At 47.2% G+C, this 17,385-nt stretch overlaps 1 long non-coding RNA gene across 1 annotated transcript in view; it reads left to right on the forward strand.

The window, feature by feature from the left end:
• Positions 1–469: 469 nt before the first annotated feature.
• LOC120918205 overlaps positions 470–17,385 on the forward strand; it is a 102,970-nt gene continuing 86,054 nt past the window's right edge. Inside the window, exon 1 of the long non-coding RNA XR_005744351.1 lies at positions 470–806. This is a non-coding gene — a long non-coding RNA (uncharacterized LOC120918205). The remainder of the gene's footprint in view (positions 807–17,385) is intronic.

Genomic DNA, 17,385 nt, shown 5'->3' on the forward strand with positions numbered 1-17,385 from the left:
TGAGGAGGCTCCCCCCTCAGTGACGTTACACTGTCTCTGCCATGAATCCCCTGAACAGCTGTGCGCAGCATTAACTTCAGGGTCTCACGGGCCCCAGACCGCCTCCTCTATACTGATCTGTGATTGGCCGTGCCAGGAACCTCCCACCAATAGGAATAATTCCAGCGGGTCTGTCAGCAGTTACTGGTAGATCGCTAAAGGCGGACTGACTGAAAAGACAACAAGCGTGAGTCCTCCCATTAGCTCACGTGATCCGTCCGCACTCTACTTCTATAACTTCCTTGTCGTTCCTAAAGAATAAAGTCCCCATAGTCGGTACAGGAAATGTTAGACACACATAAAGGCGTACTAGGTGACATATTCTCATATATCTGCACACACACACTGCGTCCCATTAGAGCGTTCTCCACTAATCGGGCCTCTCTGAGGTACAGCGCACTCAGAGTCAGCGCCGCTGTAAGGAGAAGGGTGCGCGCGCGCGCCTTGCATTGCAGGCCGGGAGTCCGGGGAGAGGGTGCGCGCGCACCCCCTGGCTCGGGCTGACGGATGGGGGCGTGGTGGTGAGGACGGTGTGCGACATTACACCAGGTAGGTGGCGCTGCTGAGTGAGCGGAGGTTGAAGAGTGGACGAGCTGTGTGTACTTCTCCGTATAGAGGGGAGCAGAGAGTCTGCACACATAACAGTCACCCGGGGGGATTCAATGTGCAACAGGCGCCGGAGGAGGGAAAACAAGGAGAGGGCTCTACATCGTCCTCCTCCCCTGGAGGAAGCCGGGAGCGTACACCTCCCTGGGGGAAGAACTGAGGTGAGGAGCTGTCATGTCTTCCTGTAAGGGGAGCCCGCTGTCACCGGAGGGGGGGTCCGGCCATGGCACTGCACCTCCAACCAGAGGGACATGAGGTCTATGTCGCTGCACGCCCACAACCTGACCTAAGTGACAGGCATGGCAGGCTGGGCACAAGTGTCATCTCCAGCACAGTGCTGCCAGTCAGGGCCTGTTGTCTACAGTGTGGTCAGGAGGGGGCGCTCTCATGGAGGTTCATTTATGATGTGCTGAGTGTGGGAGGTGGCAGGGCTGGCACAAGTCATTTTACAGGAGGGGGCAGTGTTGACAGGGTGAGCATGGTTGACAGCGCTCACCCCCCCCCCTCCAGCAGCTGTCCTTGTCCTCACAGGGTCCCCCCCCCCGCTTCCAGCCATGCTTGCCAGTTAAGGACACTGCTGTGAGGCCAAGTGGCAGCACTCTCTTGATAAGCATGGCTGTCATGAGGGGGGGGGGGTCAGCGCTGTCATCGTGAGCATGGCTGGCAGAGGGGGCAGCAATGTCAGGATGAGCACAGCTTGGGGGGGGAGCGCTGTCATCGTGGGCAGGGCGGCAGCGCTGTCAGGATGCGCACCGCTGGCGGGAGGGCAGCGATGTCAAGGTGAGCACAGCTGGCGGGAGGGCAGCGCTGTCGGGGGGCATCGCTGTCAGGGTGAGCACAGTTGGTGGAGGGGGGCAGCGCTGTCAGGGTGAGCACAGCTGGTGGAGGGGGGCAGCACTGTCAGGGTGAGCACGGCTGATGGAGGGCGGCACGGCTGTCAAGGTGAGCACAGCTGGTGGAGGGGGAAGCGCTGTCAGGGTGAGCACAGCTGGTGGAGGGGGGCAGCGCTGTCAGGGTGAGCACGGCTGGTGGAGGGGAGCAGCGCTGTCAGGGTGAGCACAGCTGGTGGAGGGGAGCAGCGATGTCAGGGTGAGCACAGCTGGTGGAGGGGAGCAGCGCTGTCAGGGTGAGCACAGCTGGTGGAGGGGAGCAGCGATGTCAGGGTGAGCACGGCTGGTGGAGGGGGCAGCGCTGTCAGGGTGAGCACGGCTGGTGGAGGGGAGCAGCGCTGTCAGGGTGAGCACGGCTGGTGGAGGGGAGCAGCGCTGTCAGGGTGAGCACGGCTGGTGGAGGGGAGCAGCGCTGTCAGGGTGAGCACGGCTGGTGGAGGGGAGCAGCGCTGTCAGGGTGAGCACAGCTGGTGGAGGGGAGCAGCGCTGTCAGGGTGAGCACCGCTGGCGGAGGGGGGCAGCGCTGTCAGGGTGAGCACAGCTGGCGGAGGGGGGCAGCGCTGTCAGGGTGAGCACGGCTGGCGGAGGGGGGCAGCGCTGTCAGGGTGAGCACAGCTGGTGGAGGGGGGCAGCGCTGTCAGGGTGAGCACGGCTAGTGGAGGGGAGCAGCGATGTCAGGGTGAGCACAGCTGGCGGAGGGGGGCAGCGCTGTCAGGGTGAGCACAGCTGGCGGAGGGGGGCAGCGCTGTCAGGGTGAGCACAGCTGGTGGAGGGGCAACACTCGCATGATGAGCACGTCTGGTGGGGGGGCAGCAATGTGAAGGTGAGCACGGCTGGCAGGGGGGCCGCGCTGTCATGATGAGCAGGGCTGGCAGTGGGGCCGCGCTGTCACGATGAGCACGGCTGGCAGGGGGCAGCGCTGTCATACAAACATAAATGTGTAAAATAACATCCAGCAATACAGACGTTTTGTTTTTTTGCAAGTTTACACACCTGTGTGCACAGGCCCATTGAAAGTAATGGGCTGCATTTAGTTCTGGAAAAAACAAACACCGTAATGCCTAAAAATGTGGTATTTTGAGGTGTTTATGTGCAAGGGCCTTTCAGCTGGATATAAATGTTTGTAATCACATCATCTGATGTTGTTTGCTTGGGTGCTGGACATGACCGGTGCTGTACAGTATTATTATTGGGGAGGTGTGACTTGGCGATGTTCTATCTGGATTATCATGGTGAAACAAACCCGTCACACATCTAACCAATTCACACTGAGCATATGATGACAAATGTAGACGCAGAGGCTACTTTAAGTAAACGATCCATAGTGCCAGACACACGGCAACTAAAATTCTATCCACTTCTTTACTTTTCCTATAAAAGTTGAGCTTGGACCTCCAGCCATTTCTGACCTTGCCTATTGGCTCTTTATTGTGAGGAGAACCAGGAGGTTGGGTTGCTGATGACTTTTACAGATAAAGTTATACATATAATGTAACTGCCAGTATCTTTGGTTTTACAGACTGTTTCACTGATCATAGCCTCTGCTTACACATTTCTTGTTTGACTTCTAGCCAGCTTGAGTTGTCCAAGTTTGTGAGAGATTTCATTTCATGCTGTCTTGCCATTTAAACCTGCTTTTGTTGACTCGTCTTGTTTATATAATATTGCTTGAAGACACACAGCATTTCAGGGGAGGCTTTTCAACTTCACTGTTTGCAAGTCACCGGAGGATTCCCAGAGTTCATTTGTGAGGTGCTGAAGCTCAGTCCTTCTAAAACCTTTTACCAGAATACAATAACATTATTGTGAGCTTCATTTATTTGGGATATATTGTGTTGGCTTTTTGTTTTTTTCTATTTCATAGGAATGTAAAGGTGAACTTGGTTCTAATTTTAAAGACTATTATACTTTATCACTGGTTGGTCATGGTCCATTGGGTTACCACTTTAGCTTTGGCCCTATTCTGACACTTCACTACATATAAGAATTTGTATTCTTTTTGCTAGAGATTATATATATATATATATATATATATCTCCTGTAGCGCTACCCCCGGAGGAGCCGCTGGTTAGATTTGTGATCAGTGTATTTAAGTTATCTCTGTGATGTGTCTAGGGGTGATGATGGCAAGGAGAGCAGTGACGGAATGTCCAGACAGTTGGCTGACGTTTTCAATGCTTTTATTATTTCTGGACAACACGACCAACAGTCAACTTGAGGTAGACAGTATAGGTTGGTGAAAGAAGAACAAACTTCACAGATTCAGGCCTTGGATAAAGGAAGCAGTCCTGCCTCCAATAGTTACACTTTTCACATCGCCACTCCAGCCGGAGTGGGTGAAGTGCCCCTGGACAGACCTCTCTCACAGGCCTGGCAGCCAGAGCACCACTTAAACTTCTGGGAAGGAACAAGTCTCTGCCACAGACTTGGCTCTATTAGGATTAAGGTTTAAAGATGAGACCTCTGCCACAGGCCTAGTGCTTGAAAGTTCAGATAGTAGAGCGAATCCTCCCAGTATATACTTTTTGGGGTCACCGACCGACAGTTTGCCATATACAACCTGTCAGTTTCCAGTCACCCAGATCCCCGATGGTTCGTTCCAGCCCTGTTGGATCGCCTGCCTCCGGGCTCACCTCAGACTAACTCCCAGTCGAACAGCACAACTCGCTTGGGATCTTCTCAATAGATTTGGGGGACCCAGTAAGTCACTGTGGCCCCTTTGTAGCATCAGATGCTCTGGGCCATGAGAGCCCAGAGTCGGGAACTCCACGTAGGCCATATCGCCCGGGGCCTGTGATGTGCGCACACCCTAAAGGTGGGTGCCGCACCCGGAACCAGCGAAGAACCCCGGAAAATGGCGTCTGCCACAGAAATATCCCTCCCCAGCATGTCCCGCGAGGGATACACTCCTCTAATTGGCTGCTGGGGAAAAAGCGGCTCCGCCGGGACCCCTCTGGCGCCACCTGTCACCCAGAGGCGTAACTACACCTCCAGGACACAGGACGACCCACAGGACAGCCCAGAATTGACAGAACCCAATTTAGTAAAACAACATGGATGAGAGCAAGGTAACTCTCTCAACCCCCAACTAAATTTAGTATAGCACCTGTACTGAAAAGTACACAGGCGCTACACTCCTTTTAAAGCGGAGCTTCACCCTAAAGTGGAACTCCCGCTGATCGGAAACCCCCCCCCCCCTCCGGTGTCACATTTGACACCTTTCAGGGGGGAGGGGGGTACAGATACCTGTCTAAAGACAGGTATTTGCACCCACTTCTGGCCACAGTCTGCGGGCAGGACGTCACCCCCCCCCCCGTTGTGTTTTGGGAACACTGGGCTCCCAGAGCACAGCGGGAGCCAATCGGCAGGCGCAGCGCAACTCATGCATGCGCCGTAGGGAACCGGGCAGTGAAGCCGGAGCGCTTCATTCCCTGGTTCCCTCACCGAGGATGGCGGGGGAGCAGGACAGTGAGTGATGAGCGATCGCTCGTCCTCTGCTGCGGATGGCGCTGGACTCCAGGACAGGTAAGTGTGCCGATATTAAAAGTCAGCAGCTGCAGTATTTGTAGCTGCTGACTTTTAATATTTTTTTTTCTTTCAGCGGACATCGGCTTTAATCAGAGGACCTAGAGAATAAAATGATGGGTGTTGCAATTTTTTATGTCACAAAGGTATTAGTGGAGCGTTTATTTTTATTTTTTAATGCCAATTTTTGGGGGAAAAAAATCCTTTTTAATGAATTGTAGTGCACACAAACTCGATATATATTATCCAATATGTTGGTAAAATGTAGAAGATGATGTTATGCCAATTAAATAAATACCAAACATGTCACACTTTGAAATTTTACATGCCTGTGGAACGGTGACAAACCTGCGATACATTACTCACTTCAGCTCCGGAAGGTTTACCCCCTTTCATGACCCGGGCTTTTTTTGCGATACAGTAATGCATTATTTTAACTGACAATTGAGCAGGCGTGCGACACTGTACCCAAATATAATTTGTGTACTTTCTGTTATAAAACATTCCCAATAAAATGTTAAAGAAATCAGAATTTTTTTTTTTTTTTTTAATCAATTTAGGCAAATATGTATTCTGCTGCATGATTTTGGTAACAAAAAAACAAAATAATAAGTGTATATTGATTGGTTTGCGCAAAGGTTATAGGGTCTACAAACTACGGTATATCATTATTTAAAAATTTACCTAGTAATGGTGGCAATCAGGGACTTGTAGTGGGACTGCAATATTGTGGCGCACAAATGGGACACCTTACTGACACATTTTGGGGACCAGTGACCCTAATACAGTGATCAGCGCTAAAAAATATACTGTCGCTGTACTAATGACACTGGCTGGGAAAGGGTTAACATCATTTGGGGGCGATCAAAGGGTTAACTATGTTCCCTAGGAGTGATTACTAACTGAGGGGTATGTGCTTTTATTCCGGGAATGTAAAGATCCATGTTCCCACTTAGCAGGAGCATAGGATCCACACATTCCACTCTTGCAGAATGGATGGCAGGTCCGCCAGACCCTCTGACTGGCTCCCGCTGTGTCCAATCACTTAAAAACTGTTTTTAATTACATTTTTTATCTATTAACTTTAATGCTAACACAAGGGATGCATAACATCCCTTGTGATAGCATGGACAGGTACTCTTTACTGAGAGATCTGGGGTCTGTTAAACCCTAGATGCCCTTAAAAGCATCAGATTACACAAAGATTGGTTTGGTCTCATGCTTTCCCAAGTCATTATCAGCTTGATTACATCCTGACCGAAAGTGACGGAATACTTGTGTTTCCAGTTTCTTAAACCTTAGAGATGATTGGGGACATTCCAGTACTCAGTCATCCCCATGATCTGCTGGCTTCAGTCAGAAGGTGCCGGGAGAGGGACCCCCTACCACCACCTTTAAAAGCAATCCAGTGGCTGATTAGCTGCAAGGATTGCTTTTACAAAAAAAAAAAAAAGCATCACCAGCTAAAAAAAAACAAACATAGATAATGCCTGTAACTGCAGGAATCATCCCAGTGTGTGTGTGTGTGTGTGTGTGTGTGTGTGTGTGTGTGTTATATTGTATATCTCTGCACCTAGGTATATTCACACAATGTGGAGCTGCTAACACCAACAGAGCTTGTGATACTAAGCCCAAAAAGTAAATGTATAAAAGATAGTGCAGCACTATTGAACATAAATACACCAATATTCAATAAAATAATTTTATAAAACACTTTCTTACATTTGCCATAGAAATGATAAAAGATCATGAACAGTGTTTAAAAACAATACTAAAAAAATAAAAATAAAAAATGTCCAAGGTGCACATGCAAAGAAAGAAATCCAGTGGAAATGTGAATCTTCTAGCGATCACACAATGCCACAGAACTAGTTCTCAAATGGATTCCAATACACCTGTGAGAAGATGCAAGATAAATCAACTGCTTACCAGATAACCAGGACCATCTCTATCTCAGAAAATGGTCAAACAGCGCTTTAGGGGTTAATGAGGCCAACCTCAGCCAATGGATCACCACTGCTTCAGACAGCCAGCCACGGTGACACTCAGAGACGAAAGGCAGGAAGTGCTTTGCGTTTTAAATGTATTTGTGCATAAAATCTACACACTTGGAACATTCAAGGACCAAAACCGGCTTCACATCACATATAGTTCAATTGCATAGCGTGCCTATGGATTTCTTCCTATCTGTCCCGCTCATTCAATCGTATGTGGTGCGTGATGATGTCACTCCCGAAAGCACCATGCGACACGTTTCGACATAGATTATGTTGTCAGGGGGGTGGGCCCCACTCATCCAATTGTATGTGGTACAGGCTCTAATGTTTGGTGGTTCTAAGTAATTTTCTAGCATAAAATACAGATTTTTACACGTAAAAGTGTCAGAAAATATTTATAGACAGTTTAGGGCTAGGTCACCCTAGTGATCCTGTTGGTGGGCAGTGACAGAGATCTGAGAGGAGACTCACCTTCTTCTTTGGCTTGCTCCTGCTCTGGTGTGGTTTTTGCTTTGGCACTTTTCCTCATTCTACAACATTTCCAGTAGTAAGCTTGTGATGCTGACGGAACAGGTGTATTCTTTCTTTAGAAACCCTGTTGCTGGCAAGTTAGAACATTTTAACATTTTGTTGGGTTTTTGTTTGTCTTTACTCCTTTGGGGGTGATTTCTTTCTCACTTCCTTTTCCTTTTGATTCCCTTTGAGAAAATTGTGTTTTTTTTTTTTTTTTCTTTGTCCCAGTAGGAGATATTTCCACTTACCTTCTGTCCTGATGGGAATAGGGACCACAACCTACAGTAAAAGCTGACAGAGGGTATAACCCTTCCCCACACTATCTACAACAAAATCTAAATCTTTAACTGGATCTGTCCTTTATTCTTGGTGTGAAAAATGTTTTTTAAGAAACATTCATGAGAAATTGCCATCTGGCAGATTATGGTGGGGGGGCAAAATGAACTATACATCTTTTTTGAACCAGTGTGAAGAATAGCAGAGTCTGTTGGCCCATATCTCCACATTCCTCACAGGTTATACTTTGTCAGTGGTACTCAAGCCCTACTATATAGAAATCATTCTTTCTATGCACTGGCGTGATGATGGCCAACAAGCATGAAACAGCTGTAGGCAGTTTGGAATGAATGGCGCTATGATATTGGGCAATTTCTGGGGCTAGAAACCAGAGGTTCCTAATGTATAGTTACAGGGATAAAGGAATGTTTTGTGTGGCTCCACCCACTATCCTATTTTTTTTTTTCTTTTCTGGATGTGTCATGTAAATAACTTTTTGTTCTAGGGAGGTTCTGCTATGCTTCGTAAGGTAGTCTCGCAAAACAAAAAACCCAAGAAGAGGAACAAAAGTCCTCTTTCTTTGAATGATGTCCTACTCTGTACAGTGCCTTGAAAAAGTATTCATACCCCCTGAAATTTTCCATATTTTGTCATGTTACAACCAAAAATATTAATGCATTTCATGGGATAGGCAATTAGTGGACCTCCAGCTGTTGCAGAACTACAAGTCCCATGAGGCATAGCAAGACTCTGACAGCCACAAGCATAACACCCAGAGGCATGATGGGACTTGTAGTTATGCAGCTGTAGGTCTGCTTATTGCATATCCCTGTACCAACACAAAGTGGCACATAATTGTGAAGTGGAAGGAAAAATTAGAAATGGATTTCTACAAATAAATATGTGAAAAGTGTGCATTTGTATTCAGCCCCCCTGAGTCAATACTTTTGTATAAACCACCTTTCGCTGCAATTACAGCTGCAAATTTTTTTGGGAATGTCTCTACCAGCTTTCCACATCTAGAGAGTGACATTTTGCTCATTCTTCTTTGCAAAATGGCTCAAGCTCTGTCAGATTGGATGTAAACGGTCTGTGACCAGCAATTTTCAAGTCTTGCCACAGATTCTGAATTGAATTTAGGTCTGAACTTTGACTGGGCAATTCTACAACATGAATGTGCTTTTGATCTAAACCAGGCATTTCCAAAGTCCGGCCCACGTTCCAGCTTCGGACGACCAGCCTGGTAATTCTTGGCATGTATATGTTTTGTGGCCCCCAACGAATCCCAGAACGCCGGGGGCCACAAAATATTAATATGCTGTCTGCCTTGGAGGGGAGGGGGTGGGATGAGTGCCGTACATACAGGAGAGGAGTATTTCCTGTTTACACAGCGTCCTGTGTAAAAGGAAGTACCGTCTCCTGCGCTGCCATTGGACGACTGTTCTGTCCATCATAGGAGGCGGGACTTTAAAGAGGCCGTAGAGAAAACTGGAGTTTCTCCTGTATGTCTGTTGGCGCTCGTTCCGCCCCCTCCCTGTCTCCTCCAAGGCTGCAGATGGGCATGAATCAGGCTGCACTGATGGCAATGGTGAGTCTGCATTAATGGCAATGGTGAGTCTGCATTAATGGCAATGGTGAGTCTGCATTAATGGCAATGCTGAGTCTGCATTAATGGCAACGTGGTTTGCTACATTCATGGCACTTGTGAGGCTGCAGATGGGGCACTGATTAGGCTTCATTTGATGTGCACTAACCCTTATTTCTCTTTTGTTCATGGACGAACACAGCTCCTCAATTCTTGACCTTAGGGTTTATATGCCGTCTATCAGGAGAGGACTAGGCAGACATGTTAAAATGTGTAACAACAGCAAAGCTGAACAGTACCTCCCAGGGGGCGGTCCCTCTGGCTATAACCCCTTACTCTGCATCTAGCAGCTCAGTTTTTTTCTTTCTGCCTAGCATAGGAGAAGGACCTGGCTCCCGGTTGGGACCATTGGTCCTGGAGATTTTTTTTTTCTACTTTTTTGATCCTGAGATCTACTTTTTTGATCCTGAGATCTACTATCAACTGCCGGTTGGGTGACAGGCTGGATAATATAGATCCTTGTAGTCTCCCCAGTCCGGCCAACGAGCGTGAGCAGACCTTTCAGGCCACAACCCTGTTTGCTCTATGGGTGGCCGGTGAGCTATATGCTCCGGAGCACACATATGACCGGGCTACCCCTGTCCGAGTCACAGTGGGCCGTGGCCGACAGCCACTCCGTACTGCTCGGGTGATGGGTCTGTCCGGAATGCGTCCAGCAGTCCTCCCAGGACTGGTAAGTAGGTTTCCACCTGTTTCGGCAGGATGGAACAGCTGGGCATTCGACTAGGGGGTCGCTCACTCTCCCTTTCTTCTCTCCCTGTCCCTTCCCTCCTCCCAATGCATCTGTGGTGGCTGGGCCTGCTGTGCACCTGACTGGGGTCATCTAGGGGGGCTCCGGGTCCTGGCTGGGTGTCCGTGGGTCCGCTCTCTATTGTGGGGTGTTGTCTGGTCTGCCATGTGGGGGGGCCTCCGCTCGGAGGCCCAGCGTGTTCGCAGCCTTTTTTATTTTACCCCGGAAACGATCGGCGGCATTTTGGCGCAGCCGACTCAATTTTCTTGTAGCCACGCTAGTTGTAATGCTGAAGCAGCGGGTGACCATTTTCTTGTAGCTCGCGCTCTTTTTCCTGAGGTGGCGGGTGGACATTTTCTTGTAGCCCCGGCTAAGTTTTTTAGCGCTGGTATTGTCTTTCTGAACGGCGCAAACAGCACAGAACATCTCCAGACACAGGCAACACATCAGCATATGCAGTTCAGGAAAGAGAGCGGGCCGCGGTGCTGTGCAGTACCTGGGTCAGGGTGGTGAGTCCTCTGGGGGGGCCCCTCAGTCAGGGCAGCTAGGAGGGTGGACTTTTTTTTGTGTACCTTGCCTTTAGTCCCTGAGTGGCTGTCAGGCGAGTGTGGGTCAGCATGGCATCAAGCTTGGTCGCTTCTTCCCCAGACATCCCTGTGATGGCAACCGATGCCAATGGATGCTTTGTCTGCGGTCCTTGAGACCTTTGGAAAAAAATCAACAGATGGTGTTGCGCTCCAATAGCATAGAATGGTGTAATTGGTAAAAATGTATAAATAACCAAAATAGTATAATTGATAAATGTGCAAATAGACTGACTAAAAGATAAAAATCACTATAAATGCTAAGATAAGGTGCATCCAAAGGTGTACTGAATGAATGTGCAAACAGTGCAGATAAGGTGACTTATCTGCACTGGAAATCGATTATGCTCTAATCCAGGCATGTCCAAAGTCCGGCCCGCGAGCCAGTTGCGGCCCACAACCTGGTTTTATACGGCCCCCACTTGCAATTTGCTTCACCACTTTTGTGGCCCCCCAAGCTGGGTGAGATAAGCCTGGTTAAAATATATATATATATATATATATATATATATATATATATATAATCTCTCTATCCCTGAGCGCCTCTTACTGATAAGCTGGGCGTGTTCCAGTGATTGGCGGCGGTGATTGGCTGCAGCACTGCCAGTTGTCAGCATCCTAGCAGGCTCGCCCGAGGTCATCCTTGCACTGAGGGCAATTTAATGATTTCTCATGGGATAAGATACGTTTTAATACTGTAACGCAGGGGTCTCAAAGTACCAGCCATTTGCGGCCCGCGGACCGGTTATGAATGCCCCGCAGGCAGGGCGGGGGGTGCCGCGGAAGTGGGGGGAGTAGATTTTCTTCACATGCAGAGTAGCACAAGAAGCGTCTGTAATAAGTTCACGTCTCTCATGTCACGCTGCGGCTTCTCCCCGGCGGCCCCCCCTCTCTTTTCGTCCATCCCTATTTCCTTGTGATATCACCTGGGATGGACGAGAAGAGAGGGGGGGGGCACCCGGGAGCAGCCACAGCGTGACATGAGAGAGACGTGAACTTATGACAGACGCTTCCTGCTTTACTCTGCATGTGAAGAAAACCACAAGTAAACGCTGACCCGTGCCCTGATTGTGCCCCATGTACCCCGATTGTGCTCCATGTGCCCCATGTACCCTGATGTGCCCCATGTGCTCTGATGCTCTGATAGTGCTGGTGGTCATAATGCATCCACTGACACCAGTGCTGGGGGGTTAATAATGCATTCGCTGACACCAGTACTGTTGTTTTTGAAGTTTGAAAGTTTGAATGCGGCCCCCCATGGGATATGAAAACTCGTCTTGTGGCCCTCAGGTAATTTGAGTTTTAGACCCCTGCTGTAACGGATATAAAGTGAATATTTAAATAAATAAATAAATATATATATATATATATATATATATATATATATATATAAGAATTTTAAAAAACGAGCTCATCCATGCCCTGGTGGGAATTTTGGGGCCACAGAAGACATGAGGGAAAATAAGGGCAAGTGGGGGCCAGAGAGAATATAAAAAATTAAATAATAGCTCACCCTTGCCCTGAGTGGAGCTTGGCGGCCACAGAAGAGATAAAGTCCAGTTTTCTCGGGGGATAAAGAAGAGAAATATATATTTTTTTACAACTTGAGCTCATTCTTACCCTGAGCGGAGCTCTGGGATTTGTTGGGGGCCAAAGAGGAGATATATACTGTATATTCACCACACACAGCCACAAAGGTAGGAGAATTATTTTTGGGCATTGTATTAGTGCTCGGACGAACATGGTTCAAAGAATGTCAGGCAAAATGGTCGGCCCTGACGTATGTTCACTTCATCAAATCTGGCCCTCTTTCAAAAAAGTTTGGACACCCCTGCTCTAATCAAAATGAATGACTGGACATAATATACAACAATGATGGATGAATAAAACTGTGAACTGAATAAGAGTGCAAATACATACAAATAGGTGACTGTATAATGTAAGTAAAATCACATCATATGAATGGTGGATGGAACCGTAAGATTGTCCAATTGTTACAAAGTGTAAATGGTGCAACTGCGACTCAGTCCAAGAGGTGAAGAAATTGGAAGGTGCAAGTAGAGTGCTGGGTGCAGAAATAGAATCGCAGCATAAGGATAATATATGCAGTCGCAGAGGAAATTACAGGATGGTGTTATGCTCCCATCAACATGAATGACTGTACATAACTGATATACACCAATGATGGATGATGCCACTGCGAGGTAATGCAATTTAATCAAAAGAAATTGCAAAGTGCGAGTGAAGTGCTGGGTGCTAAATGACATCAGCAGGTGGCAAGGTGACTTGTTAGTGAATCTTCGGTGTATGGTGACACCCGAAGGTGTGCTAGCAAATTACCTTATGGCTGCAAGGTAAGCAGCTTTCAATTAAACCAATGGAATCACTCGGGGGTAGAGGGGATAACTCCTATCCGTCCTTCCAGTGGTGTGGCGCCTAGGTGGTTAAGGCTTCCTTCCAGGCTGGGTGGTCCGCAAGGTAAGACAGCTCCAAAGTGTGTCACCAGGCAGGGTAGAGAAAACATAGAGGAAGCTCTCTACTGTAATATGTTTTAAACACTCAGCGCTTTATTCAAACATAAAACAAACTGGGTACTCAAATTTAAAACAATAATGCAGTGTATATCAGAAACGAGCAGTGAGCTCACACTGTGCAAACGTCACTTCTGGTGTCCTAATGTCTGATGGGTATCGTCACTGTCGCATGACTTCTTCAGAGTGGTCCCGAGGCATGCTGGGACTGTGACGTCATAAGAGGCCTATATAAATCGCCGTGCACCGCATACCCGGCATTACAGCGGGAGGGAGCATCGAGTCAACATCGGAAGAAAAGAAGAAGGCAGAAGGCGACGAGGAAGAGCGGGCTGGCCGCCGCTAGTACAAGAGCTTCAAAGAAGATAGCGACGGCCAGCCCTGAAGAAGGCACCGGAGAGTGGGAGAAGAACTGGGGAACGCGGAGAGCAGAAGAAGAGAGCGGAGAAGACCCCCGGAGAGCGGAGAAGTCGGAAGAAGACCCCCGTAGCTGACTAATAAATGATTTTAAAAACCTGTGTAGTGTGTTTATTTTTTTGACACTTTTTCTCCAGGTGAATGGGTAGGGGTACGATGTACCCCCATACTCATTCACATAGGGTGGGGGGGGCCGGGATCTGGGGGCCCCCTTATTAAAGGGGGCTCCCAGATTCTGATAAGCCCCCCCGCCCGCAGACCCTGACAACCAACAGCCAGGGTTGTCGGGAAGGGGCCCTTGTCCTCATCAACATGGGGGCTCGCTCGTCCCCACCCCCTTTCCTGACCGGCCGGGCTGGTGCTCAGATAAGGGTCTGGTATAGATTATGGGGGGGGGGGGCCACGCCGTTTTTTCGGCATGGGGGTTCCCCTTAAAATCCATACCAGACCTAAGGGCCTGGTATGCTCATGAAGGGGGAACCCATGCCGTTTTTTTCAAAAAAAATTGACATGGAGTTCCCCCTATTTATTGGGGGATCAAAGTCGCATCCCTGCTCATTGAAGTCGTACTTCAAGTTGTGGGGCAAAGTCGGATCCGCAGTCATATGATGTGGAGGTGCCATGATTGGTCCCCTGAATTGGATACCGCCCACATGGATGCTCTGAACGAGGCTTGGGTTAGTACCTCGTTCGTGGCTCATCTATAGGAAAACGAGGCTTGGTTTAGCCTCTTCCTGTACTAAGTGGTGATGGGCGGGATCCGATGAGAAAGTGCCGTGATTGGTCCTCCGACTTAGACACCGCCCACATGGACGCTCCGAATGAGGCTTGGCTCTGAACCTCGTTCGGGGCTCATTAATAGGAAAACGAGGCTTGGTTTAGCGTCTTCCTATATTAAGTGGTGATGTCAATGCGTCGCCCGTGCCCTTTGAAAACGACAGGTGTTTCGAAACTGGTCAGGGCGGAGCTACGCAGTGATGTCATCACTCTCCCACGTGACCCCGGAAGCACGGGTGTTTCGCAATTCTTTGCTTTTATATTTATGCCGGCTATTTTTTAAATTGTGACTTGCTCATTTTTTGAACTTGCTTGTTTTTTTACTGCTGTAATGCTACACTAGCTTTACAATAAACTATTTTTGAAAGGAGATAATGCACATGTGGCTTATTTTCTTATACCCCCTATGATCCATGGACTGGCATTCGGTGGATTAATCACCATCATTCCACTATTGGTCTCAGAGGAGGATTGCTTGTGGAGATACCGAGGAGCCTGGAGGCTGGAGGATCTACCATAACCCCTGCAGAGGTTTATATCTGCAAAGGTGAGTTTAGACCTTACACTCTGAGGTCCTACGGTTCTGGTAAGGGTCCCCCCTTTACTATTCTGTGTGGCACGGGAGAATATTTAATCGCTGTGGTGGCGGATGACAGTCTCACTTCCTATCTGCAGACACATCTATCAGTGTTCACTTGAAGTTTTGGTCTTTCCTCCCTTTATTGGACTATTTTTGCTGTATTGAATTTTTGATCGTTCCTTGCATGATACAATCTGAATATTTTTGTATCCATTGGTTGTCTTGTCCTGGGACACTTTATATCACATATTGTTTACTATTTTTTATTTGCATTTTTGATGTCAACTGTCATTATTGCTGATATTTTTTTCACTGGCAGATATCTTGCGACTTACATTATCTGCTGCTGAGTTGTTTTACACATTTTTTTCACTCATTTGTTATTAATGTTACTTATCACTTATCTGCATTTTTGGTATCACTTAGCGCAACTATTTATTTCTGTTTTTGCTTGTCTCATGATTATCACATGTTAATGTTGCTGCTTAGACCTTCCTTTTTTTTTCAATATTTGTTTAATCAATTTTACTTTAGATTGATTAGCGCAGGAGCAGCACCCCTTATTTTCCATATGACTGTCTTGTTAACAGACAGTCATATGGAAATTTGCGTCCTTTTTTCCCCCACAAATAGAGCTTTCTTTTGGTGGTATTTGATCACCTCTGCGATTTTTTTTTTTTTTTTTTTTTTTTTTTTCTTTTTTTTTGCGCTATAAACAAAAATAGAGCAACAATTTAGAAAAAAAATAAATATTTTTTACTTTTTGCTATAATAAATATCCCCCAAAAATATAGAAAATTTTTTTTTTTCTTTACTCAGTTTAGGCCGATACGTATTCTTCTACCTATTTTTGGTAATCGCAATAAGCGTTTATCGGTTGGTTTGCGCAAAAATTATAGCGTTTACAAAATAGGGGATAGTTTTATTGTATTTTTATAATTATTTTTTTATTACTAATAGCGGCGATCAGCTGTTTTTTTTTCTTGACTGCGACATTATGGTGGACACTTGGGAGAATTTTGACACATTTTTGGGACCATTGTCATTTTCACAGCAAAAAATGCATTTAAAATGCATTGTTTATTGTGAAAATGACAGTTGCAGTTTGGGAGTTAACCACAAGGGGGCACTGATGGGGTTATGTGTGACCTGAAGTGTGTTTACAACTGTAGGGGGGTGTGGCTGTAGGTGTGACATCGATTGTGTCCCCCTATAAAAGGGATGACAGGATCGATGCAGCCGCCACAGTGAAGAACGGGGAAGCTGTGTTTACACACGGCTCTCCCCGTTCTTCAGCTTCGGGGACCAATCGCGGGTCTCCAGCGGCGATCGGGTCCCGGAGCTTTGGACCGGGTCGCGGGAGCGCGCCGCCGCGACCCACGGCTGGGTACTAGCACAGGACGTACCTGTACGTACATGTGCCCAGCTGTGCCATTCTGCCGACGTATGTGCAGGAGGCGGTCCTTAAGTGGTTAAAATCGCGGCTGCGAATCGCGTGACTTTGAAGTCCCACAAGTGTGAAAGGGGCCTGACAGGGGCTACTATGCTGAAAGGATTGGGTGGGATAAGGGTTAAAAAGCTGCTTGTGCTTAGAAAGTTGTACTGAAATCATGTCTATATTATTCAGGTAAGATTTGCATGCTACTTGAGGGTTTAACATTGAGGTCTATGGACATGGAAGTTGGACCAAAGTAGTGCAGGGACTACTTTGAAATCGGCACTACTTAAAGTCGTGCCAATATAAATGGTGTTCATTGAAAATCATGGAGAATGACTCGTCATACGATTTTGGTAGTACAAAATCGTGAGGCAAGTCGTATAAGTGTGAAAGGGGACTAATGCCCCGTACACACCATCACTTTATGTGATGAAAAAAACGACGTTTTTAAAAACGTCACTTTAATTGACCGTGTGTGGGGGGAAACGTTGTTTTATGTCTTGTAAAAAACGACCAAAAAAAATTGAAGCATGCTTAAATTTTATGTGTCTTTCTTCAAAACGTTGTTTTTTACTTCACAGAAATTGACCGTGTGTAGCAAAAAACATCGTTTTAAAAGACGTTTTTACACCCGCGCATGCCCAGAAGCGAGCTTCAATGGAAAAAGTGGTGAGAACGTAACCTCGCTTTGCTAGAACATTGTGAGAAAAACGATGGTGTGTAGGCAACTTCGTCTTTGAAAATTGAAGTTTCAAAAACTTCATTTTTTACTTCACAGAAAATTACGTTTTTTTTCATCACATAAAGTGATGGTGTGTACGGGGCATTAGTGTCTGA

This window comes from Rana temporaria, chromosome 12 (assembly GCF_905171775.1).
Source record: "Rana temporaria chromosome 12, aRanTem1.1, whole genome shotgun sequence".
Lineage (NCBI taxonomy): Eukaryota > Metazoa > Chordata > Amphibia > Anura > Ranidae > Rana > Rana temporaria.